Source organism: Solanum pennellii, chromosome 8 (genome assembly GCF_001406875.1).
Source record: "Solanum pennellii chromosome 8, SPENNV200".
Classification (NCBI taxonomy): Eukaryota; Viridiplantae; Streptophyta; class Magnoliopsida; order Solanales; family Solanaceae; genus Solanum; species Solanum pennellii.
The window spans coordinates 57,649,466-57,676,184 of NC_028644.1; the positions used below are offsets into that span (position 1 = coordinate 57,649,466).

Sequence of the window (26,719 nt, forward strand, 5' to 3'; positions counted from 1 at the left end):
AAGAGTCTTTTGGACTCATGATTAGTGAGTTGTGAAGTGACCATTATGGAAGAATTAAATTTTTTCTCGGAGTCGTAAATCAAGCAAACTTCTAAACTTTTCTATATGGAAGATCAAGCGGCTGACATTTTCATTTAAGTTCTAAGCAAGGAACAATTTTTCAGGAATAGGGACCTAATTCCAACTCATAGAAGCTATTGAAGAGGTTTCATATTATGGTAGCCAAGTCAACTGGTATTCCCATAGAGACCAACTCGATGCTAGATGCTGATAGATATGTTCCAGATATAACTGATGCAAGTGTTAAGATTTATGCAAGATTTCATGGTTGTCCAATGGAATCAGATTTGACTGTTGCTCAAAGAATCCTGAGACATTTGAAGAAGACAGGGACTTGGTTCTATTCTATCCATCAGGAGATGTTTTGACTTGGAGGAATATGGTGATGTAGAGTCTGTTGGGTATCACGCTGATAGAAAGAGAAGGATTGACTCATTTTCTGGGCTCATATCTCCTTAATGAGATATAAAAGACAAGATTTTGTTGTTCTTTCAAAAACTAAGGCAAGGTATGTAACAGATGCAGGCTGGTGTGCTCAACTCCCGTGGATCAAACAACAATGTGAAGTTCTTAGAGTGGTTCCTCTGGCTACCCATCTCTTATGTTCTATCACGAGTTCTCTCACTAGGGCTAAGAACTCAATTCACCATAACAGGATAAGCATATTGATGTGATACATCACTTTATAAGGGATCATGTTCAGAAAGGAGATATCAGTAAGATCAAAGGATTAATCGTTGGTATCTTAACAAAATCTCTGATAAGGGACCTGGTCAAGATATATAAATTGAAGGTGAGGATGCTGAAACTGAACTGGATGGATCATGCCTGAAGAAATCAACCTTCTCATAACTATGCAAGGGGAGTATCATTGTTTTTCATTTATGTATGTTTTAGCAAATTCAGTGTCATACCTTTTGTACTTATACACACATGGTAGACTTGCTGAAGGAAAAGGGAGGTCAGGACAGATATAGACAATCACAACCTACAGAAAGGGACCTGGTACGTTCTCAAAGAGAGTCGTTGGCATCCTGGGTTGCCATTTTAGGAGACAGTGCTTCCACCCATCTAGGATCTATACAAGCCTCCTCAATTGTAGAAGGTTCCACATCAGTACCAAAGAGTGAAAGAGATGCTTGATAGGAAGGTCTCAAGTGATCATACGCAAGAGAATGGTCAACGAAATAGACTGTCTTGGAGTCATGGTTGAGCTTACCAGAAGCTACATAGTTCTTCATCCATACAAGTTCTTTGATGCACCTATAAGACCTTCTTTGATCAAGAATACTTGGGGAAGTAGTGGGATCAGGCTCAACATGAACTTCTAGATCAATAAGAGCAAAAGTTAGGAGTAATGCGCATGATCATTGTCTGAGTAAAAATTGGTGGAAGCTGGAAAAACAAAGAGAAACACAGATTCTCTTAGACATACCATACCTATGGAGGACCATTTGTTTGTCTTTGAGATTATATAAAATATATTGATCAGTGTGTTCACTATATCCCAGGTATATGGGCAACTACACGTGTAGGCTGAAATTTGTCATGAATATGCATATCGAACCACAAAACAAAATCAAGAAATTTACAAAAATCTGAAGTTGAAAAATCTGATACTATGGTTTTACTTAAAATTTTAAATTCTTATAGATAATATCAAATTACCACCAACTTATTGTCTAAAATCACGTTGTTATACAATAGTTTTTATTTCATAGACATACATTGAATGAAGTCAAAGAGAGTAGTATAGGCATACATTGAATGAAGTCAGACAGATTAGTAAAGTCCAAGCACGTGTTAAGTACCTAGCAATTCTCGCCCCAAAAAACAAACAAACAAGAAATACATTTTAATCAAAATAAATAGGAGAAATAAGAACTATATACAAATGAAAACAATATAACTTTAAAATACTCTTTTATAGTTGATAAATTATTTATAGTTAATAGAGATAAAAATTAACAAATTTTAAGAATATTTCTTTTTGTTTTGAATTTTGTTGCAAGTCAAACAAGTCATCATAGCTACAAAGTTGTGAATGTAACTTGATGGAATAATTTCAGGCTGATGTGTGTCACACTTACCAAATAATGAAGGCTGGTGGTCTTCAGGATGAGAACATCATTGTATTCATGTACAATGATATTGCTAACAATACAGAAAACCCTAGACCTGGTGTCATCATCAATAACCCACATGGCCATGATGTTTACAAAGGTGTCCCAAAGGTTTGTTCTTTTTGTGTTCAATTTTTTGGAATTTTTTCAAGATTAGAGTTTTTGTTAGCTTATGAGGGGTTTTCTTTTTCTTTTGTTGAGGCAGGATTATGTAGGTGAAGAGGCTAATGCTAACAACTTTTACAATGTCATCCTTGCAAACAAAAGTGGTGTTGTTGGAGGAAGTGGGAAAGTTTTGAAGAGTGGCCCATATGACCATATCTTCATATACTATACTGATCATGGTGCCGCTGGATTTATTAGTAAGTATCTTCATTGCATTAATTTTGTTTTTTCTTCTGTCCTAATTTAAGGGTCTTACTTTTCTTTTTGGTTTGCCGAGTTTCTTTTTATATTTAGCAAGTTTTTCAATTTTGATATTCCATATGCAAGTTTAACGCCACAAGATTAGAAACTCTTAAACTTCATGACACTTAAATTGGGACAGTTGGAGTAGTTATTATCTCAGAAAGTCAGTTTGTTTGTTTATTGAAAAGAATTGGAATCAACAAGAAATGTGACTTTCTGACATAATAAACTTATTAGTTGAGTGACCGTGTAAGAAATGAGACCCTATTTTGAAGTTGTGAAAATGTAACATTCTAATAAGAAATTCTAAATCCATATTTTGTCGCTGTTGTTGTGAATGTGTATAAGCAATTCATGTTAGGAACATACCGTCTAATGACATAATTAGGCAATTGGAAAATTAAGCTAATACTTGTTACAAATCAAAGTTTGCAATTTGTGATACTTTGAAACTGATTAGGATAAGCATAATTTTTTCTTGTTTTTATTATTATCAGCAATGCTAAGTGGAGAATCAATTTACACAGATGATCTATTTAACGTGTTGAAAAAGAAGCATGCTTCAGGGACGTATGACAGTCTGGTAACTTGCTTGCTTTAGTTTTTCAGGGTTCCTTTCCCTTTGCGTGAATGCTTCAGGGACGTATAAAGTCTGTGTTTTATGTTGGATGATGTTCAGGTGTTTTACCTAGAAGCCTATGAGTCTGGAAGCATGTTTTGGCACATACTGTGGCGATGGTACTCTTGATGATCCCTGCTTTGGTCAGTGTCCCCTTCCCGAGTTTAAGGGTGTTTGCTTGGGAGACTTGTTCAGTGTTGCCTAGATGGAAGATAGGTATAAATAACTTCTACATCCTCTGTTCTCGTAGTCCACATTGTTAGGAAGGAGTATGCCAAGTATAGATTCTTGTATTTTGTTTCTATAATTTACACTTGGAAATGACGTATTATGTCAAACTAATTATTGTTTGCATCTATGAACAGTGATGTACAAGATCGAAAAACTAACACCTTGCATGGTCAGTATAGTCGAGTAAGAGTTTATACTGTTATGCTTTAAGCAATTTATTTGGGCAATACCTATACTTTCTTTAATTTATTCCATTTTAATGGAAGATTTATGATTCCATTTTGTCGCTTAGGTTGCAAAAAGAGCTGCTGTCAACTTAACATATCATAACTATTGCTCCAATGTCCAAGAGTATGGTGATAAAGTGGTGAGATTTGATCCTCTTGCCGCGTATATGGGTGAAACTTCCAAAAATAACAGTCATGACTCTCTGGATGCAAAGTCATTCTCGACATCATCATCAAGGAATGTGGATCAGTGCAGTACTGAACTTTTCTATTTGTTCACCAAAGTAAGTTCCTACCTCTTTTTGATGGAGAATTCATTTTCCTACACATGATTTCAGTAATATTCTTCCTTAATGTTTGCAGTACAAAAATGCTCCTGAAGGCTTCGATGAGAAATATGACGCTCTTGTAAAACTAAATGAAGTTATGTCACAGAGAAGTCAAGTGGACAGCAATGTTAAAAAATCTAGAGGAACTTCTTTTTGGTGTTGAAAAAGGTAATGAGGTACTACATACCGTTCGACCTACTGGACAACCACTTGTTGACAACTGGGATTGCCTTAAGTCCTATGTAAGTATTTAACTTGGCCAAAAAAACCAATATTTTTTGTTGCTTGTTCATTTGATGAGGATATAACTACTCAATTCATGATAATAGGTGAAGATATTTGAGGCACATTGTGGAAGATTAACAGTTGATGGAAGGAAACATGTATGTGGTACCGCCAACATCTACAATGCTGGGATTACAAGTGAGAAAATGGCTGCTAAGTCTGCTCAAGCATGTTCAAGTTAGTAAAGGGTACTCTTGGGAGTAGGCAAATAGTATATTTTGCCAGTTTATATTATTGCTGCAAAATTTTCTTTAAATTAACTGATAGCTATATTCAGAAAATGCTGCTTAGAAGTGGAATCTTTGCCCAGTATCTCTGTACTAAAGCGTTACTTTCTCAAATATCAATGAATTTTGTTCTTTTTATGCATTTGTCGAGTCTTGTTCAGTCTTCTCCACTATTTTTAGTTAGCTCTGAGAAGACTTTATTTTTTCCCTCTTAAAATAAAACTGTCACAGTAAATTATACAAGTATGTATAATGCACTCCTTGAGTCTCTTAGATTTGAAAAGGTTATGGGATTTCGAGGAAAGATTTAATTAAACAAGTCAGTATCATTATACAGGTTTAATCTTTGATCAGTAATACTCAAATTGAAGTAAGAATTATAGAAAACTCTTAAGTGATTATAATTTTCTTTATCGATACTTTATCACATCACTATATGTTTTTTAGTTGTAAGAACAATCTTGAGGGTATCTATGTTAATATTTGAAACTTTAGAGAAAAGATATAGTTCAACAACAAGTTTTTTTTTAATCATTTATTTTTGCATATTAAATAAGGAATAGCAATAGAAGCTTTTCAAAAGTTAGTAAAGACCATAAATATCGAATCACTATTGACATTCTTACAAAACATATTCCCATAAAACAAGGACCTTCTTTCCTTTAAAACCTAAAAATAATATTTAAAAAGGACCCATTAAACAAAAGCTTATCTAGATATATCTCATTTTATAGCATTCCTCGTTGAGATTTTCCTTGGATACTCCCAACTTAGCCCTTAGAACGTAAAATTTCCCCTTAGGAAGAGTCTTGTTCATGATGTCTGCAATCTGCTCATCTAAGCTTCAATGAACAAGCTTAACTTCGCCGTCCTTCTCTGCTTAGAAACTTCACATTTATATCTTGCACTAGATCACATGGAATATTTTTCCTTTGGTTAGTTGCACCTACAACAGTGATGTATTGTGCTTCTGCAGAAAATTGAGCTACCACTTTTTACTTCTGAATACCATGAGAACTTGCCTGAACCAAGTGTAAGAGCATATCTAGAAATGTTTTTTATATCACCAATACTTCCTTCCCAATCAGTATCTGAATAACCTATCAATTGTTCTTTCTCTTCCGTTTTAAACAAAATTTCATAATCAACAGCTCTCTTGATCATATAACTCAACTTTCGCTTAGCGATATCAATATGAACTTGACGTGGACCATGCACAAATCTCGAAAAAAGAATTGTCTCTAACATGAGATCAGGTCTTGTTGCTGTCAAATACAGCAAACTACCTATTAGACTTTTATAAATTGCTGGATTAGCCTTATCACCTCCTTCAAACTTTGAAATCTTTTCAATGCATATTTTTTCTAAGAAATGAAGATTTCATCAGTAGCTTGATAAATCTTCATTCCTAGAAAGTAATCCATTTAAACAAATAAATCTGATATATTAGACTTAGTCTCCATTTCTTACTTGAACTGATTCATCATACCTTCATTTCTTCCTCTTATAGAAGATCATCAACATAGAGTGAACCACAAGCACATCTCCTCCTTTAGCCTTCGTCACATATAAAGCGACTTAATTTTCACTTTTCTTGAAGTCACAATGAATGAGATGTTCATCAATCTTACTGTTGAATGCCTTGAATCGGACCCGTTACAAACAGAAGGACGGGCTTAGCTTAGCACTATATATAGACGCTATGGCAAACCCTATTCTGTAATTCTGTTCTTGCCTCTCCATAATAAAACTGCTCTCCCTCTTGCCCGTGGACGTAGCCAATTTATTGGTGAACCACGTAAATCTGTTGTCTTGTTTTTCGCGTTTATATTTTCTCGTATTATCTCGAATTCCGCATAACAAATTGGTATCAAAGCCTCTCGGTTAATCGGTGTTTTATGGATAATTCGAGATGTCTGCTTTGAACGTGAAAATCGGTAAATTCACAAGGAGGAACAGTTTCAGTTTATGGCAGATCAAGATGCGGGCTTTGTTGAAACAGCAAGGCTTCTGGGCGCCGTTGTCGAAAGACAAGAACACCGTCGTTACTCCTGAGATGGCGATTCTGGAGGAAAAGGCGCACTCGACGATCATGTTGTGTCTCGCGGATGACGTCATCACTGAGGTCTCAGATGAAGAGACAGCTGCTGGTCTGTGGTTGAAGCTGGAGAGTTTGTACATGACAAAATCTCTAACCAACAAGCTGCTTCTGAAACAACGTCTATTCGGTTTACGAATGGCTGAAGGTACACAACTCAGGGAACATTTAGAGCAATTGAATACTTTGTTATTAGAATTGCGTAATATCGATGTGAAGATCGAGGATGAAGATGCTGCCCTAATTCTGTTAGTATCTCTCCCAATGTCGTTTGAGAATTTTGTTCAATCGTTCATTGTTGGGAAAGATACTGTGTCGCTGGAAGAAGTCAGATCGGCCCTTCATAGCAGGGAATTACGGCATAAGGCTAACGGCACAAGTACGGACATACAGCCTTCCGGTCTGTTCACCAGTAGCGGAAAGGGAAGGAAAAACGGCGGAAAGAAAAATAAGCCGATGTCGAAGGGTGCAAAGCCAGATGATGTTTGTAATTACTGCAAGGAGAAGGGACATTGGAAATTTGATTGTCCGAAGAAGAAGAAGCAATCGGAAAAACAATCAGTTTCTGCTGCTGTTGCTGAAGAAGACACCAATTCTGAAGAAGACATTGCCCTAGTTGCGGATGAGCACACTCATCATTCAGATGTGTGGGTTCTCGATTCTGGGGCATCCTATCACATCTGTCCTAGGAGAGAGTGGTTCACGACTTATGAGCAGATAGACGGAGGCAGCATCTCGATGGCCAACAGTTCTGTCTGCAAGGTGGTTGGGACAGGCTCGATCAAGATAAGGACACATGACGGTAGCTTCTGCACATTGAACGAGGTCAGGCACGTTCCATTGATGACGAAAAATCTGATATCTCTCAGTTCTTTGGACAGCAAGGGATTCAGCTGGTCGGGAAAAGATGGAGTCTTGCGGGTCTGGAAGGGTTCAAATCTGATTCTGAAAGGTGTCATGCGTGGTACTTTGTATTTTCTACAAGGTTCCACGGTTACAGGTTCAGCCCATGTTGCATCGTCAGAAGTTCACCAGGAGGATATGACTAAGTTATGGCACATGAGACTTGGTCATATGGGTGAAAGAGGGATGCAAATTCTGTCAAAGGAGGATCTTCTTGCTGGTCATAAGGTTAAAAGCCTAGAGTTTTGTGAACATTGTGTCTTTGGAAAACTACATCGCAACAAGTTTCCAAAGGCCATTCACAGAACAAAAGGCACACTTGATTATATCCATTCTGATTGCTGGGGTCCATGCCGTGTTGAGTCTTTGGGAGGCTGCAGATTTTTTGTGTCCATGATTGATGACTACTCAAGGATGACTTGGGTGTACATGATGAAGCATAAAAGTGAAGCTTTCCAGAAGTTCAAGGAGTGGAAAATTTTGATGGAAAATCAAACAGGGAAGAAGATCAAGAGGTTGCGAACTGATAATGGGCTGGAATTCTGCTGGTCTGAATTTGATCAATTCTGTAAGGATGAAGGGATTGCTCGACATCGTACAGTCAGAAATACACCACAGCAGAACGGTGTAGCTGAGCGGATGAATCAAACACTTCTGGAGAGAGCAAGGTGCATGCTCTCTAATGCTGGGCTAGATAGAAGATTCTGGGCAGAAGCGGTTAGTACAGCTTGCTACTTGATTAACCGCGGACCACATACAGGCATACAGTGCAAAACACCTATGGAGATGTGGTCAGGAAAAGTTGCTGATTATTCAAATCTGAAAGCTTTTGGTTGTACGGCTTACTATCACGTCAGTGAAGGTAAGTTAGAACCAAGAGCTAAAAAGGGAGTATTTGTGGGCTACGGAGATGGAGTGAAAGGTTTCAGAATCTGGTCTCCAGCAGAAAAGAGGGTTATTATGAGCAGGAACGTTGTCTTTGATGAAAGTTCTCTGCTTAGAACCATTGTGAAGCCTACAACTACGTCAGAAACTGGGAGTCTTGATAAACAGGTGGAGTTTCAAGTCATTCAGAACGAGAGCGATTTGAAAGAACCTGAAGAGGAGGATCAAGAGCCACAGACAGAAACTGATATTCCAGAATCTATGCCATCAGATATCCATCGGAGTATAGCTCAAGATCGGCCAAGGAGGGTTGGAGTTCGGCCACCTACGAGGTATGGTTTTGAGGACATGGTGGGTTATGCACTGCAGGTTGCTGAAGAGGTAGATACATCTGAGCCGTCTACTTACAAAGAAGCCATTTTAAGTTCTGATTCTGAAAAATGGTTTGCCGCTATGGGAGATGAGATGGAGTCCCTACACAAGAATCAGACATGGGATCTGGTCATACAGCCTTCGGGGAGAAAGATTATTACTTGCAAATGGGTTTTCAAGAAGAAGGAAGGGATATCACCAGCAGAAGGAGTCAAGTATAAAGCCAGGGTTGTTGCCAGAGGTTTCAACCAAAGAGAGGGAGTGGACTACAATGAGATCTTCTCACCAGTGGTCAGACATACTTCCATCCGAGTGTTACTAGCGATAGTTACACATCAGAATCTGGAGCTTGAACAACTTGATGTGAAGACAGCGTTTCTACATGGAGAGTTGGAGGAAGAGATATACATGACTCAGCCGGATGGTTTCCAAGTTCCAGGGAAGGAAAATCACGTCTGCAAGTTGAAGAAGTCCTTATATGGACTTAAGCAGTCTCCAAGGCAGTGGTACAAAAGGTTTGACAGCTATATGGTGAAGTTGGGATATACTCGGAGCTCATATGATTGTTGTGTCTACTACAATAGGCTCAAGGATGATTCATTCATCTATCTGGTGCTTTATGTAGATGATATGCTGATAGCTGCAAAGAAGAAGTATGACATTCAGAAGCTGAAGGGTTTACTTAGTGCTGAGTTTGAGATGAAGGATCTGGGAGCCGCTCGGAAGATTCTAGGGATGGAGATCATTAGAGACAGAGAGAGAAGGAAACTTTTCTTGTCACAGAGAAGCTACATTCAGAAGGTCTTGGCGAGGTTTGGCATGTCTTCATCTAAGCCTATTGATACCCCCAGTGCTGCCAATATCCATCTCACTGCCATGTTCGCTCCACAGTCAGAAGAAGAGAAGGAGTATATGTCACGAGTCCCTTATGCCAGTGCCGTAGGAAGTTTGATGTATGCTATGGTCTGTACAAGGCCAGATTTAGCACATGCAGTCAGTGTAGTGAGCAGATTCATGGGACAACCAGGGAGAGAACATTGGCAGGCTGTGAAGAGAATTTTCCGGTACCTTAGAGGTACATCTGACGTTGGTCTCATTTATGGAGGTGATACTCAGTGCTTGGTTACTGGCTATTCTGATTCTGACTATGCTGGAGATGTTGACACAAGAAGATCGATGACTGGCTATGTGTTTACCCTTGGAGGATCTGTCGTCAGTTGGAAGGCAACTTTGCAACCTACAGTGACTTTGTCTACTACGGAAGCGGAGTACATGGCCTTGACAGAGGCTGCAAAAGAAGGGATTTGGCTGAAAGGGCTGGTTAGTGATCTTGGTCTGCATCATGATCAGGCTACGGTGTATTGTGACAGTTTGAGCGCAATTTGTCTAGCCAAGGATCAAGTCCATCATGAGAGAACCAAGCATATTGACGTAAGGTATCATTTTCTGAGAAGTGAGAAGAGAATCAAGGTGAAGAAAGTAGGAACTGCTGATAATCCTGCTGATATGTTCACAAAGCCGGTTCCACAGAGCAAGTTTCAACACTGTTTGGACTTGCTCAACATCAGAAGCTGTTAATTGCCCTGCGGGGCAACTCTGAGGAAGAGGGGGAGGCCTGGCACTATCATAGTGCGTCTGAAGAATCTATTCGGAGAATTCAAGTCAAGGTGGAGATTTGTTGAATGCCTTGAATCGGACTCGTTACAAACAGAAAGGACGGGCTTAGCTTAGCACTATATATAGACGCTATGGCAAACCCTATTCTGTAATTCTGTTCTTGCCTCTCCATAATAAAACTGCTCTCCCTCTTGCCCGTGGACGTAGCCAATTTATTGGTGAACCACGTAAATCTGTTGTCTTGTTTTTCGCGTTTATATTTTCTCGTGTTATCTCGAATTCCGCATAACACTTACTTTACCATGTTTGATGAGCCTGCATTAACTTATACAATACCTTATGAAGTTTGTAGACTTTATCCTCCATTCTTGTAACTTGAAAGCCTTCTGGTTTATTTAAAAATGTCGATTTCGCATCCAAATGATACAAATTCCAATTTGATTGAGCTGCCAAAGAAAATTGAAGTCTTATTGTTGCATCTCGTGCAATATGTGCAAATATGTATCCATAATCCCGACCTGCAACTTGTGCATAACCTGTAATGCCAAGCCTTGATTTGCATTTATAAATTGAACCATCTGGTTAAATTTCTGTCTTTGGGTTTATCAATTAGCTTCCAAGTATATATCATTCTTCTGATCTTCTCTATCATACAAAGCTCCTACTTCATAGTTTCAATCCAAATTTCATGCCTTGGTGCTTCTTGATAGGTATTGGATTATCGGATAGCAACATTGCATCTTTTATGTATCTCACAGAGGGACTTGATCTCCAAAACTGGTGAATCGAGTGAGGATTTTCCATCTGATTCTTCATCTTCTTTGAGATTTTAAGAGCCAATTGATTGTGTTTCAGGCAGCGGATCGGCTGCAAGTTCCGAGAACTTGCATTATCTTTCGCAATTTGCTCGTTATTCCAATTCCAATGGGCATGCTCATCCACTACAACATCTCTTCTGGTGGAAATATGTTTTGTTTGCAAGTTGAAAACTATATGACCCTTGGATTGCGATGAATAATTAATAAAAATCCTCAATTTAACTTTCAAATTTTCTCAGGTTTGCTTCTTTTGCCCGAAGGTACATGAGAATAGAAAATCAAACCAAAGATTTTTCAGTGTTTCGCAGACAATCTTATTCAACCCCGTGCCCAAACAGGAGTTTTTTCATCACAACTTTACTTGGCAGCCTATTTAACATGATTCATCCTTGGAAACCTCCAAGCAATAACTATTTGATATGGAAATGTCTTTAAGAGTTTAATATTAGGTATTTACATTGATTTTTGCTTATATGAGGAACATAAGATTGAATATTGTACCACTTGTAAAAGGGCATTATTTCATCAATTTGATTATTATACTAGCATCATTTTCTGACCTGTCCTCATTAAAATAGTTGTGGTTAAGTATTATTACTCATTGAGCTAGCGTCTCATTCCTCGCTAATTGTTTTTACAGTGAACTCATTTGTTATTGAAGAGGATTTCATTAACTAGCAAGTGTGATTTTGTGGCATCTGGTGAGCCCTGCATTGCTTCACATGACAAGAGAACTATTGATTGGCTACGGTTTATTTAGTTTTTTAAAAATTCTTAGAGTCGTTCCATTTATCATTCCTTTGATTTGAGTCATGATTATAGTCCTTCATATTGTAGTCAAGTGACTAGTTTGAACTTCTTTTTCGTAATTTGGAGATGAATTGGTCTTATTGCGTGACAATTAGATAATTGATGCATATTATCCCGTAGTTGATAGTGGGACATGGAAAATTCAGGATAGGCCTAAAAACAAACAGAACTATGCCTGATTTTCTGTAGATTTATGTTAAGGCTAGTTAAGGCCGGTCACAAAGCTAATTTGGGGAGTGACATTTTTCTTTGCTACTTTATCTCCTTCCATCCTTCTATTGCTTTTCACAAGTTGCTTGCCTTTATGTTGTGCCTGAAATGCCACTCTTTTATTTCTTATCTCTTATACTTAATCTTTGTTCTTGGGCTTGCAACTTGTTGATCAGTTCTGCAACAAATCAAGTCTTCAAATCACAAGATTTTTCTATTGGTGAAATCTTGGATTCGAACCTTGCTGGTAAGCTTATCATCATCTTCTCCACCGCCTTTGAATCTAGAAAGGTTTCACCAAACAACCTTATTTTGCTAACAATATCCACAAGTTTTACAGAATACTCTTTCATAGTATCTCCTTCTTCCATCCTTAACATCTCAAATTCTCTTTTGAGAGTTAAAAGTTTGACAGTTTTCACTCTCTCACTTCCATCAGACTCTTCTTTTAGATTCTCCATGCTTCTTTAGGTGTTTCACAAGATATTATTTTTATGAAAATCACCTCTGAAAGTGTTGAATGATGACATGTGAGATTCTTTGATTTCCTTGACCTCGCGTCTTGGTTAATCTTCATTTGTGCAACTATTGGATTTGGTCCAAAGGGAGGAGGATCATCTTAACTTTAAATTGTTTGTCATAAACTAAGAGCTTTGAGATAAGCCTTCATCTTTAGCATCCACGTGTGGTAAATTTCTCCTGTAAAAATGGGAGGGCCTGCACCCAAAAACCTAAGGGATAACATGTTACTGTTGCTAGCTCACTCACCTTAGAAGAACTGAAGAAAACTTATTTCTTTACCTTCACAGATCCCTTAAGAAAAAGGCCTCTTGATACCACATACTATTTGAAACTTTAGAGAAAATATAAGGTTCGACAATAATTTTTTTGTCATTCATTTTTGCATATTACATAGGTTTTAGACACTTATAGCAATAGAAGCTTTTCAAAAGTTAGTAGAGACCATACCTATCCACTTATTTTGACTTTCTTACAAAACTTATTTCATAAAACAAGAACTAACTTTCCTTTTTAACACTAAACATAATATTTTTTTTTAAAAAAAATAATAAACAAAAGACTGCCTAGAAATATCTCATTTTTAACAATCTACACCTGCAATTATGATTTTTATATATATAAAAGTTAATTTTAATATGCTGATTTTTATTATGTTTTCATTATAACAAGTAAATTATTTTGTTTTAGCTTTGCAGGTGTATACCATGGAATTGACAATGATTACTAGCTATCCTAATGAAGACATATGGTTAAGCTAGTTTTCGTACAACTTCAACAAACTACTAATTTCATATTACGATACCTATGTGATATGTATGCAATGATATAAAAAAAATTATGTAAGAAAACATTATATATTTGTTGATTATGTACAACTACCGACTATAGTGTTAGTGGCCGATGTAATAGAATACATTGCTAAAGAAATTTTTGTATTGCTGTTCAAAATTAAAGGTAACATTTCAACTTCACTTGATTGTAATTTTCAGTATGATGTACTTTGCAATAAAAATACATAATAATTGTACTCTTCATCATTTGTGGGGTTTGTCCTAACATCTATATCAATTTTAGAGACTTCATAGATAGACAGTCAGATGTTAGTCCTTTGAGTCATATCAGTATTATCTTTTATTGTTAAGACTTGGGTAGCCAGATTTTGGCCTAGTTTGAATGTTTCAGTTTTAAAAACATTGTCAATTATTACATGCTTTCAGTTCAATTAAGTTTGATGATTATTGTCATTTGCTAAATTAAGTTAGCCAGGCCAAGGGTGCACTTGAGGCTAGCAATAATCATCGAGTGTCGGTCACGCTTAGGGTATAGGTTAGGGTGTGAAAACTTGGTATTAGAGAACAAAGTTCAAGAGTCCTAGGGAGTCTATGAAGCCTTGTCTTTAGAGTTCTAGTTATTGGTGTGAAGCGCGTAACATTTATAATTAGGAGGCTGCAACATTTAGGAAATTTCTCACTTATTTCATACTTACTTTGTGCGTTAGAGTTTATCTCTAAAAAGTTTCTTTGTAACTCGTGCTTACGCGTAGTCGATTGTGATCTATGCTTTGTTTGAGGAGGACTTTTTGGGGTGTTTCTTTCCCCTGTGCGCAAAGAGATGGTTGCCAACATGAGGAGAATGATGAGGTTATTCGTCATTGGGTTGTCTCATCTATCAAGTAAGGAAATTAAGGCAGTCATATTAGTAGGTGTCATGGACATAGCAAGGCTGATGATCCATGTGCAACAAGTTGAGGAGAAAAGAAACTAATTCATAGAGAATAGTTAAGAATAAGAGGGCTAAGACATAAGGAATGAGTCTGGGAAGCAATAAAGTAATGCGAACTTGTCTTCTTTTTAACAAAAGCATAATGAACCTGCTCCATCATCTGCTAGTGCAATTGCTGAAAGAAGGTGTGTGTACAATAGTCAGAATCTCATAACTTCAGAGTTAGACTTGCGCATTCGCAAGGTAGTAAGGCACAAAGGGGTACTAAGACTCTTGCATGTGCTAAATGTTGTTACAACCACTCAAAGGTGTGTCATGGTGGCTCCAATGGTTGCTTCAAGTGTTGCTAGAATGATAATTTTATAAGAGAGTATCCTAAGGAAAAATAGAGAAATGGTAAAGAGTGAAATAAAACCCAATCTTCTTCAGTTCCATTAGCAGATAGAGTTTTATCCAAATGAGCTACTTTAGGGGCAGACAGAGAGGAAACCGTATTTATGCTATCACTAGTCGCCGAGAGCAAGATGAATTGCCAGATTTTGTCACTATATGGTCCAAGTCTTCAGTTTTGATGTTCTTCATGAGCAACTCCTTGAGACCTTCAACGTTATGCACTTGTTCGTTAGTCTATTCTAGCAAAGAAAGTCAATCGTGATTGTACATTTTCCGTCAATCACATGGGTACCATGGCTAACATAGTTTAGTTAGACATGATAGTTTTGATATCATTCTAGGTATGTACTATCTTCATTCTGTTATGCATCAATAGATTGTAAGAATTCTAGTAGTAAAGTTCCAGTTTCCAATGAATCAATTATAGAGTTCAAAATCAGTTCAACAGTGCCTAAGTTTTCTTTCATTTTGTACCTTAAGGCAAGAAAGTTCGTTTCTAAGGGGTGTGTTTTTCACTTAGTCTAAGTTAACGACTCTATTGTTGATATACCTCTTATTCGGTGAGTTTCAATAGTAAAAGAGTTTCGAGAAGTCTTTATAGTTGATCTACCCGAAGTCCCTCATGAGAGAGAGACTTCGATATAGATATTCTTCCAAATACTCCTCCTATATCTATTCCTCCATACAGAACGACACCAGTAAAGTTGAAAGAGCTTAAGGAGCATTAAAGGACCTCCTAGAGAAAGATTTTATTCGACCAAGTGTCTCACCTTGGGGCGCTCCGATCTTATTTGTAAGGAAAAAAGATGTTACCATTAGGATATTTATAGATTACCGTAAGTTGAACAAGGTTACCATAACAAAAAAGTATCCTCTTCAAAGGATAGATGATTTATTCAATCCACCTCAGGTGCCACCTATTTTTCTAAGATAGATCTCAGGTTTGGCTACCATTAGTTAAGAGTAAGAGAATGTGATATTCTAAAGATAGCTTTTAAAACCAGATATAACATTATGAGTTTTTGTTCATATCCTTTGGGTTGACCAATGCGCCTGCAGTATTCATGTACCTTATGAATAGTCTTCAAAACTTATTTAGATATATTTGTTATCGTCTTCATTGATTACATACTAGTCTATCCAAGGAATGAAGAAGTTTATGCTATTCATCTCTGAATAGTTCTTCAGACTTGAAGGATAAAGAATTGTATGCAAGTTCTATAAGTGTCAATTTTGGCTTGAGTCAGTGGCATTCTTGGGTCACTTAGTTCCATTGATGATATTAGAGTTGATAACAAGAAGATTTAGGCAGTTCTGAATTGGCCTAAACCTACATCTCCTACTGATATTAGGGAGTTTATTGGGTTTGGTTGGCTACTATAAAAGATCTGTAGAAGTTTTGTCGTCTATTTTGTCTCCTTTGATGAAGTTGACTCAGAAAACAATCAAATTTCAATGGTCTGAAGCTTGTAAGAAAAAATTTCAGAATTGAAGAAGAGGTTGACTACTACCCTAGTTTTGACTTTAACAGAGGGTACTCAAGGTTTTGTGGTGTATTATGATGCATCTAGGGTTGGTTTGAGTTGTATCCTAATGCAGAATGACAAGGTTATAACATATGCCTCCAGACAGTTGAAAGTTCATGAGAAGGACTACCCAACCCATGACTTAGAGTTGGCTATTGTAGTATTAGCCTTAAAGATATGGTGTTAATATTTGTATGAGGTTCATGTTGATGTATTCACTGATCAAGAGCCTACAATATGTGTTCACTCAGCTGAATCTCAGACAAAGGAGGTGGTTATAATTGCTTAAAAATTATGACATGAGAATTCTTTACCACCCAGGTAAGGCTTATGTGGTTGCTGATCCCATGAACATGTTTTCTATGGGTAGTACCACCCATCTTGAAGAAGAGAAGAAATAATAACAAAAGATATGCATAGAATTGCACGTTTAGGAGTACAACTCATGGATTCCACAGAAGGAGGAATGGTGGTGATGAATGGGGTTGAATCATCGTTAGTGTCAGAAGTGAAAGAGAAGAAAGACCAAGATCCTATTTTTCTTAAGTTGAAAGCAAATATTCAGAAGCAAAAGGTATAATCTTTTGAAAAAGGGGGAGATGATGTATTGATATATCAAGGTAGACTATGTGTACCAATAGTGGATGTACTCATGGAGAAAATCCTAGAGGAAACTCATAGCTCCAGATATTCCATTTATCTGGTTCCACCAATATGTATTGCGACTTAAGAGAAGTATATTGGTTGAATGGTTTGAAGAAGGGACTGCCAAATTTGTTGCTAAGTGCCCAAATTGCCAACAAGTTAAAGTAGAGCACCAAAGACCTAGTGGTTTAACTCAGAATATAGAACTTTTAGAGTGGGAGTGAGATATTATTAATATGGATTTCATCACAGACTTACCAAGGTCTCGCAGGAAGCATGACTCTATTTGGGTGATTGTCGATAGAATTACAAAATCAATCTACTTTTTGCCGGTAAAGACTACACATTCAGCAGATGATTATGTCAGGTTATATATTCAAGAGGTGGTAAGACTTCATGAGGTTCCAATATCCATATTTTATATAGAGGTGCATAATTTACTGCATAATTCTGGAAATCTTTTCAGAAAGATTTGGGTTCGATGGTCAACTTGAGTGTTGCCTTTCATCCTCAGACAAATGGGTAAGCAAAGTGTACTATTCATAAAATAGAAGATATTTTGAGGGCTTGCGTGATTTATTTCAAAGAAAATTGGGATGATCACCTACCTCTCATTGAGTTTGCTTACAACAACAATTATTACTCTAGCATTCAAATGGCTCCATATGAAGATCTTTATGGAAGAAGATACAGATCTCCTATTGGATGGATCGGAGTTGGTGAATCAGGGTTAATAGTAACATATTTAGTTAACAAAGCTATGGAGAATGTGAAGGTGATTCAAGAGAGGTTGAGCACAGCGTAGAGTCATCAAAAGTCCTATACTGATGTTAGGAGAAGGTCATTAGAGTTTGAAGTAGATGATTGGGTACATTTAAATGTTTCACCCATGAAGGGTGCTATGAGGTTTGGTAAGAAGGGGAAGCTTAGTCCCTGGTATATTGGACAGTATCGCATAGCCAAGAGAATTTGAAATGTAGCGTATGAGTTGGAGCTACCACAGGAATTAGCAGCGGTCTACCTGGTGTTTCAAATCTCCAAGTTGAAGAACTGCATGCGCGATCCTTCATTGATCCTTCCTAATGAAAATATTGGGATGAAGAACAGTAGGAGATTCCTGTTCAGATTCTAGATCGCCAAGTTTGCAAGTTAAGGACAAAAAAGGTTGATTCATTCAATGTACTTTGGAGGAACCAATTTGTTAAAGAAGCTACATGGGAAGCTGAAGAGGGTATGAAGAAGAGATGTCCACATCTCTTTGAATCCGGAGAAAATGCTGACCAAGGTACTAATTCTCTTCTCAGTACTCTTTAAATTATGAGTGAGCATGTTGTTTGTGCATTTGCTTGTTGGTTGTTGGAACTAGATGTTACCACCCTTAGCCTAATGAGAATAACCTCATTCGAGTACGAATGATCCCAAAGGGGTTACATTGTAACATCTCGCAAATTTAAATGAATAGCAAGAAGCTTAAATTAGGAAATAGTCATTTTTGGAAAGAATTGAAAATAAAGAAATTAGTTAAGTTAGGAAAAGTGAGTTTTTGGTCAACTTCAAACAACAATAACTTCTAGCTCAAGATGATTTAGGTATGCTTCTAGATATGGTTGGAAAGCCCTTGAAACAATATTTCAACGTCGTTGAGTTTGTGTTATTCTGAATTCGGATAAGTGAGTTATGCCTTTTGAAAGTCGGGTTGTTGGAATAAGGAAAGTCCAATCCGGAATTTTAAAGGGTACTTTGGTATTTTTCGTACCCAACTTAATTAATTTATTTTTGATAATATTTTTAAGGGTTGTTGGAATAATATTTGATTATAGTTCAGTTTTCGCTTTTGAAAAATAGAGTTAGGGTTTTTGGAGAAAGAACGCAAGAGAAAATAGAAGAGGAAAAACAAGATTCATTATTTCGAAAGGATTTGACTACAAATTTCATGAAGGATTTGATCCCACTAGGTATGTGAGTCTTTCATAGAGTTGGTTTCATCCACCCACGCGCCAAACATTTTTACTTCAGAGCAATTTGACCCTAAAGAGTTTTAAAGTTGACATCCTTGACATGAATTCTTGAAATTGAATGTTATTCTTGAATTGGTTTGAATTGTGGAGTTAATAAGTTACGTTTTAGAGTTTCTTTGAGTAAGGTTTGTGGGTACAAATACTGGGTATCGGAATCTAAAACGAATTTGAGGAAAATATACGAGTTTAGGCGAATTGGGGATGGAAAACAAAGAAGTAAAAGGTGGGCAAGTTTCGTCAAACAAGTCCGTGTCGCAGACTTGTATCCCCTGTGAAGCTCCGCGTCGTGGAAAAGACACAGACTATTCTATCTCAAAATTTAATTTCATGGATAATTAATCAGGAGCATCTTCGCGTCACGAACTTGTTCCATGACTGTAATGTCTTAACTTTTCTCAAGTTTAGCTATTCAGAATCATTCCTAAACATCTTGAGGTCTTTCCAAATACAGATAATAATCATTGATCCATAATTCAATTCAAGGATCAATGAAGTGTCAATTCAAGTAAGAGTTAAGATTCAAGTAAGAGAAGTTCAGTTCAAGTTTTCATAAGTCTTTTACAAACGGTTTAACTTTGTTTTAAGACTTAAGATTTGAGTTCAGTAAAGAATAAAGTTGATGTTCTTTCCTAAAAGAAGGATATGGGGACTATGTATTCCCAAAGAGGTTTAAAAGAAATGTTTTCACATTCAAACAAGAACGGAAACTGAGATTTCCAAAAATATCATGAGCTACTTTTTAGAAAAAAGTAATAGCTTCCTAAAAAGAAGCAAGCATGAAAACTGAGATTTCCAAGATAGCCTTTCACCTAAGTTTTTGAGCACTAATCTCAAATTACAGAAGAAGTATGTTTTAAAACATTTGAATATCGAATTGGAGAAGATCATGAGTTCAGATAACTCACGTCCTATAAAGCCATGTAGCCACCGTGGGTAGAAAAGGGTCATACTTTTTAGATGAACCCTTTTCACAACTAGTGGATCCAGGCAGTTCAGGTCCTATACATTTTGTCGGGTATAGAATGCGCTGGTAGTGTGATGTAGATAGTTGTATCATCACTATATCTCTTATGTGATGATTGTCGGTTAGAGAAACTCCTATAATATTTGTTGTATATTTATATACATCAGTTTCTTATATTTTTCTATACATTTCAGAGTTATGTGGTATCCTTGCATGTACATAGAGTTGACATCATGTTTTAAAAAACTTTTCTATTATATCACACTTGTTTTAAACTGCTTTATAATGAAATGAGTTAGCAAGTATTTATGAGTTGAGCAGAGCTAAGGTAAGTGTCTCTTTCAGAATCTCTTTCAAGCCTATGTTTGTACTGTTTAACATTTCAACTTACATACTCGTACATTCAATATACTGATGCCAATTGTCTTGCATCATGTTATAATGCAGAAACAGGTAACAAGGATCAGCATCTACTGCACCGTTGATCCAGTTGAGCACTGTAGAGTCAGTTGGTGAGCCTCCTTGCATTCCGTAGGACACTTTTACTTGATTTTTAGTTTAGTTCATTAGGATGTTGTGGGATTTGTACCAACATCCATATTAATTTTAGAGGCTTAATAGATGGACAATCAAATGTTAGTCCTTTGAGTCTTTTCAGTATTATCTCTTATTGTTAGGACTTGGGTTGCCAGATTCGTCCAAGTTTGAATGTTTCAATTTTAAAAACATTCTCAGTTATTACATGATTTTAGTTCAGTTAAGTTTAATGATTATTGTCTTCCGCTGAGTAAAGTAAGTCATACCAAGGGTCCGCTCGAGGCCAACAATGATCATCAAGCACCGACCACGCCCAGGGTGTAGGCTCGGGGTGTGACACAATTTATTTTATTCAAGGGAATAATACAAAGGCTAGACTTAAAGAATTTAAAAGAATATTTGAGGAAAATAATCTTAGAGCAAGACTAATTCCCAAAGAAATAGAGACTAGGTGGAATTCTACATATGATTTTTTAAAAAACTTGCTACATTTAAGGAGTGCACATAACTACATCTTTTAACCAATATGCATATAGATTTTCTGAAGTCATGTTCAAAAAAAACCTGGTTGGGTTAAAATTAATGAAGTTGTTGGTTTTTAAGAAAAAATATGTCGCTACCGTTGTATTTTCAGTACTTACTATCCTACCATTTGTAGTATTTAATTTATGTATCCAACCTTGCTATATTGCTTAGTGAATATAGACTTAAAGAAGATTATACAACAGCTATTACTGAAATGATTGAAAAACCTTTAAAATATTTTTTCCCTATTCCTCCTATTTATTTGGTTGGTGCTTTGTTAAATCCGTGTATGAAATTTGCTACTATATATGTCGAAATGCGTTCGTGTTACATATATACAGTTCTTTAGATGTTCAAATTCATGAATTTTTTAGTTTGCCTCAGAGAATGGATTAGATCAGAGGAAGAAGCGAAGGAAATACACAAAATATAGGAGAAGAAGAAGAAGTTGAAGTAATAATGTTAATTGGGGATCCTTCGGCAGAAGCAAATCTAAATTACGGATTAATTGATTTTGAAAATTATAAGTCAATTCATGTGAATGTTTTTATTATGTTGTTTAAGAATTCATGTTAATGTTAATGCAGGCGAATTGGAAAAAATGATTCAAAATATGTAGAATTTGTTGTAAATAATGTGGTGTAGATGTCACGTATCAAATAACACTTCATGACTTTAAAAGATATTAAGTATGACTTTAGGAGATTTAATTAGGACTTTAAAGATCTCTTTCATGACTTTGAAAGATTAGGGATATACTTGCTTTCTATATAAAGTCATCTTATATGTAGATACAAATGCACCAAAATATTGAAAGATTGGAAGAAAAATATTACTACTCTTTCTCTTTATTTTTGTGTTATTAAATTTTAATACTTTATTTTATAACACGTTATCAGCACGAAGTCTCTTATAAGGTATGTTTCGGTGATATAACTATTTTTATTTTCATATTCTCAGCACAAGTATACATTAGAATATTTTCAGTTTATATGTTCTCTAAATAATATAAGATGACAGTAAATATTATTAATTAATGAAAATAAAATTTCTTGTTAAAAGAATACTACATATGATATTCTTAATTTTCAATTGATAAAAGTTTATTATTTTGATCTAATTTGACTATTTCTATGACAGTTTTTCATCATGTCAAATTTGTCAAAATTTGAGTTCATGGCACTTGATATTTCTGACAATAATTATTTATCATGGGTACTCGATGCCGAAATTCACCTAGACCCTAAAGGTCTTAGTACCACCATTACTAAGCAAAATGCAGCATCGAGTCAGGACAAAGCGAAGGCTATGATTTTTCTTCGTCATCATTTGGATGAAGGATTAAAGACTGAATATTTGACAGTGAAAGATCCACTTGAATTGTGGATTGGTTTAAAGGAAAGGTATGACCACCTTAAGGCAACGGTATTGCCAAGGGCTCATTATGATTCAATACACTTACAATTACAGGACTTTAAAATTGTATGGGAATATAATTCCGCTGTTTATAAAATAACTTCCCAATTAAAATTTTGTGGGGAATATATAATAGATGAGGATATGTTGGAAAAGACGCTTACTACTTTTCATGCCTCAAATCTGGTGTTACAACAACAATACCGTGAAAGGAAATTTAAAAAATATTCTGATTTAATCTTATGCCTTCTTGTGGCTGAGCAACATAATACCCTTTTGTTGAAAAATCATAAAGCCCATCCAACTGGAACTGCTCCTTTACCGGAATCAAATGTGGTAGAAGCACATGGCCAGTATGAAAGAAGACAAAATAAAATTCAGGCCGTAATAATCTGTGTGGACGTGGCAATGACAGAAAATGATATAATAATCATCGTGGTAGTGGTCATTATAAAAAGGAGAACAATATGAGTTCTCAAAGTAATACTTCAAGAGGCAACTATCATCGTTGTGGCATGAAAGGCCATTAGAAGAATGAATGTCGGATGCCTGAGCATTTTGTCAGGATTTATCAAAATTCCTTTAAACGAAAGGCAAATAGAGGATGTACATCTTCTAATGCTCGGGTGGAATCACACTTGACATTTGAAAATAATGTTGAAGAAAAACCTTCGCAAATATACAATCATAATATTGAAGCAAATTTGGCTTTAAAGAATGACGATTTTAATAACCTCAATGTTATAACTCATTTGGAGGTTGAAAATTTCTTTGAAGATCGTAACTGAAGTTTGATGTTATTTTATAATATATAATATGTTGTTGTTTTTGTGTGCTTTTCATTATCATTTTTTTATTTCACTTTTATTTTAAAAGTAAAATAATATAAAGACCTAATTTTTCTTGCAATGTTGTTAGTTATATTACCTCTTATTATGTACTTCTATTTTATGAAAATAAATAAAAATTTTCAGTCTTCAATTGGATCCAAGATGAGTAATGGAGATATGTGCCTCCTGGATAGTGCTACAACTCACACTATATTAAGAGAAAAGAAATATTTTTCTTATTTAATTATGAAAGGGGCCAATGTTAATACAATATGCGATAGTACAAAAAAAATTGAGGGCTCTGGGAGAGCATCATTATTACTACCTGGAGGAACAATAATGGCCATGAATGATGTTTTGTATTGTAGTAAGTCTCAAAGAAACTTGTTAAGTTTCAAGGTCATTCGCCAAAATGGCTATCATATTAAGATTGCAAATGAAGGAATGTTGAATACCTCTATATTACTACAATTAATGAGGGAAAAAGAATTGTGCATGAAAAAATATCTGCACTTTCTTCTGGGCTGTACCACACAAGTATTGATGTGGTTGAATCACATGTCATGGTAAATAAAAGGTTTATTAATCATAATGATTTCATCATTTGGCATGACCGGTTGGAACATCCTCGTTATAATATGATGTGCAAAATTATTGAGAATTCACATGGACATACTTTGAAGAATCAGAAAATTCTTCAATTTAAGGAATTCTCTTGTGTTGCTTGTTCCCATGAGAAATTGATTATTAAACCATCAGCAACTAAGGTAGGTATTGAATCCCCTACATTTCTAGAACGTATACATAGTGATATATGTTGACCAATTCACCCTTCATGTGGACCATTTAAATATTATATGGTCTTGATAGATGCATCTACAAGATGGTCGCATGTGTGCTTATTATCAACTCGCAACATGGCTTTTGCGAGATTGTTGGCTCAAATTATAAGGTTAAGAGAACAGTTTCTAGATTAGACAATAAAGACAATTCGTCTTGATAATGCTGGTGAATTTACATCTCAATCCTTTAATGATTATTGTATGTATATTGGAATAACAGTTGAACATCCGGTTGCTCATGTTCATATCCAAAATGGTCTAGCAAAATCATTGATTAAATGTCTTCAGTTGATAGCTAGATCATTACTAATGAGGACAAAACTTCCTCTTTTGGTATCGGGGCATGCTATTTTGCATGCAGCAACACTTGTGCGCATAAGACCAACAAGTTTACATAAATTCTCCCCATTACAGTTGGCTTTTGGAAAGGAGCAAAATATATCCCACCTTAGATTTTTTGGATGTGCGGTATATGTTCCAATTGCACCACCATATGCACAAATATGGGTCCCTAAAGAAGATTGGGAATATTTGTTGGGTATGAATCTCCTTCCGTTATAAAATATTTGGAACCCATGACTGGAGACTTATTTACAACAAGATTTGCTGATTGTCATTTTGATGAGTCTGAATACCCAACATTAGGGGAGGAACATAAGAAATTGGAAAATGAGATAGATTAGAATGCAGTATCACTATCTCATTTAGATCCTCGAACAAATAAATGTGAACAAGAGGTTCAAAAGATGATTTATTTGCAAAATATTGCAAATCAACTGGCAGATGCATTTACTAACCTTTCAAGGGTTACTAAATCTCATGTTCCAGCTGCAAATGCTCCAGTTCGAGTTGATATTCCGACAGAACAAACCATTAATGCAAATGAGGCTAGACCACGTCTGAAACGTGGTAGACCAATTAGTTCTAAGGATAAATATCCTCGAAAAATGGAGAAAATGATCATAATATGAAAGCAAGTGCTCAAGGGGAACCTCAAGACATAGCAAATGATGAGACAACAGAAAATATTGAGATATATGAAAACAAAGAAAATGAAGAGATCTCAATAAGTTATGTCTCAACTAGAAATAGGTGGAACCGAAATGATGTTGAGGTTGATAACATTTTTGCTTATAATGTTGCTACTGAAATAATGCAACAAGATGAGGATCATAACCAAAATCTGTCGATGAATGTAGACAGAGAAATGATTGGCCAAAATGGAAGGACTAAATTCAAGAAGAGTTAACTTCACTTGAAAAACGTGAAGTTTTTGGATCAATAATCCAAACACCTGAGGGTGTCAAGCCAGTGGGGTACAAATGGGTTTTTGTGCGAAAATGGAACGAAAAAGGTGAAGTAGTAAGATATAAAGCACGACTTGTGGCTCAGGGATTTTCGCAAAGGCCTGGCACTGACTATGGAGAAACATATTCTCCTGTGGTGGATACAATTACCTTCCGGTATTTAATGAACTTGGCAGTTCATGAAAATATTGAAATGCACCTAATGGACGTGGTCACTGCCTACTTATATGGCTCAGTGGACCATGAAATTTTTATGAGAATTCTTGAATGATTGAAAGTTCCTGAAGCACACAATGGTTCTCGAGAAACTTGTTCAATAAAACTTCAGAATTCCTTATACGGATTGAAGCAGTCAGGGCGAATGTGGTATAATCGCCTTAGCAAATATTTGTTGAAAGAAGGATTTAAAAATGATCCAATTTTTCCTTGTGTCTTCATGAAAAGGTCTGGATCTGAATTTGTCATAATAGTTGTATATTTTGATTATTTGAATATCATTGGAACTCCTGAGAAGCTTTCAAAGGCATTAAAATGTCTGAAAAATGAATTTGAAATGAAAGATCTCGGAAAGACAAAATTTTTTCTTGGACTACAAATTGAACATTTTTCAAATGGGATATTCATTCATCCATCAACATAATACATTAAAGAGATTTTACATGGATAAAGCACATCCATTGAGTAGTTCGATGGTTGTGAGATCTGTTGATATTAATAAAGATTGATTTCGACCTCATGAAAATGAAGATGAACTTGTTGGTGCTAAAATACCATATCTTAGTGCAATTGGTGCATTAATGTATCTTGCTAATAATTCTAGACCTGATATAGCTTTCTCGGTAAGTTTGTTATCCAGGTTTAGTTCTTCTCCAACACGAAGACACTGGAATGGGATTAAGCATATATTCAGATGCCTCCAAGGGACTATTGATATGTGATTGTTTTACTCAAATAAATCCAAGTCACAATTGATTGGTTATGCAGATGCAGGATATTTGTCTGATCACCATAAAGGTCGATCCCAGACATGCTATTTATTCACACGCGGTGGTACAACTATACCATGGCGTTCAACAAAACAAACTATGGTTGATACTTCGTTTAATCATGCAGAGTTAATAGCTATCCATGAAGCGAGTCGAGAATGTGTTTGGTTGAGTCAGTAACTCAACAAATTCAAGAAACATGTGGTCTTTTTTTAGAAAGAGATGTTCCAACAATATTGTATGAAGATAATGGTGCATGTATAG

At 36.0% G+C, this 26,719-nt stretch overlaps 1 pseudogene; it reads left to right on the forward strand.

Moving 5' to 3' along the window:
- Positions 1-215: 215 nt before the first annotated feature.
- LOC107027749 lies at positions 216-4,464 on the forward strand (annotated as a pseudogene).
- The last annotated feature ends 22,255 nt before the right edge of the window (positions 4,465-26,719 follow it).